Genomic DNA, 1,951 nt, shown 5'->3' on the forward strand with positions numbered 1-1,951 from the left:
TTCACGGTGTGTTAGTTTGCTAGGGCTCCTGTCACAAAGTCTTGCAGGTAGGGTGGCTTAAATAACGTTAATTTTCTCATGATTCTGGAGGCTAGAAGTCTGAGATCAAGGTGTTGGCAAGGGTGATTCTTTGAGATCCCTTCTCCTTGACTTGGAGATGGCCATCTTCAAGTTCATATGACATTCTCTCTTTATGAATGTCTGTGTCCTAATCTCCTCTTATAAGGAAACCAGTCCTATTGGATTAAGAACCATCTTAATAATCCCATTTAACTTAATCACCTCTTTAAACAAATAGTCATATTCTGAAATACTGAGGGCTAGAACTTCAAAATATGAATTTTGAGGGGTCTCAACTTAGCTCATAAGACATGGTATTTATATATAAAAATTTAAAAATATGGTAAAGTCAATTTAAAGAAACTCAAATACATTCATATAGCAAAATTATGAAAGTGGTAAAAAATGGCAATTTGTCTTATCTATTGATGGGTAACAAGTGGTCTCAACATTTGGTGGCTTAAGACAGCCACTTTATTTTGTTCATGGTTTTGTGGGACAAGAATTCAGGAAGGGCTCAGTGAGTAATTTATCTTTGATTTGCTTGGGGTCCACTGGGGCAGCAGGATCTACTTCCAAGATGGCGTCTTCACTTACGTAGCTGGAGTTTTGGTGCTCCTTGTCCTTCACTCTCTCTTGGTGCCTTATTTTCCAGGCCCCCTCTCTCAGGTAGCCTGGGCTTTCTCACAGCATGGTAGCATCAAGGTTGTAGGATTTCTTACAAGGCACCGCCTTATACAAAGTTTTCAGGAGCTCTGGATGAGGAGATTCAAGGGCTTTTATGACCAACCATTGACTGTCCCAGTAAGTCACTTCTGCCACGTTCTAACAGTCAGAGTAGTCACTAAGGCCAATTCAGGTTAGGTGGAGGAAAAGTAGATCCCAGGTCTCCATCGGAGGATGAGCCATGCTAAACCACTGCACCGGTTTAGAGCTCTCTGAAGTCCCTCTTTAAATTCAGCCTTACGCATTGATACCTTTGATGTCATCCCAATATTTAGGTAGCAAACTCATGGTAGGTAGAGATTCAGGCCTAAGCTTCCAGCCTGGCTCTGAGGAGAACTATCTGGAGCTCCCTAGCCTCTCCTCCATGGACAGGAATCGTTCAGCCTTGGGCAAACACAGCGAGGAGCTGGCACGGTCTCCTACTAGACGCCTCCTCCTTTTCCTCTTGCCCTTACCATGACTCTTGAGTTATTCTCAGAAGTAAAAGCTTTCCATGCCTGCTCTTCTCTCCTGCAGCCAGGAGTGCGAATATAGATATTGGAGCCACTCAGGCAGAAAAATGGCCTTGGAATCAGGAAATCAGGGAAGCAGAAAGCTGCAGCTGCCACAAAAGGACCACGGAGATGAGGAACGGGGTGAGGGGAACTGCGGTCACCTCCTCGAGGGGGCTTCAGAGACCCCTGGGAAGCCCTTTCCGCTCCCTTCCCAGGTCCCACACACTCGCAGCCCACCCCTGTGCCTGTCTTCCATTGGGAGCACTGTCAAAGAAAAGATAGAATTCAGTGGGAAGAGTGGAGGACTTGGGGGTTAAAAGACCTGGGGGGTTCGTGCCCTGGCCCTGGCCTAACCCACCAGCATTATTATTGGAGGCACGTTAGGTAGATGCTTGTCAGAGTCCTGCATTCTAGGTGCTTTACGGGTGTCCACCTATTTAATCTTCATAACACCTATGAGGCAGGGAGTGTCATCTCCATTTCACAGCTGAAGAAGCTGAAACTAAGTGTCATATTTGTGTGTGGAGTGAGAGGGAGGCCAAGAGAGGTAGAGTGACAGAGACAGAGAGAGACAGAGACAGAGACAGAGAGGGGGTGGGGCAGTGGAAAGGGAGATGAAGGAGGGAGAGGGAGGAGAGAGAAGGAAAAAGGAAAAGAGGGGAGAAGGGGGA

This window comes from Sapajus apella, unplaced genomic scaffold (genome assembly GCF_009761245.1).
Source record: "Sapajus apella isolate SASKATOON/1434 unplaced genomic scaffold, GSC_monkey_1.0 scaffold2, whole genome shotgun sequence".
NCBI lineage: Eukaryota > Metazoa > Chordata > Mammalia > Primates > Cebidae > Sapajus > Sapajus apella.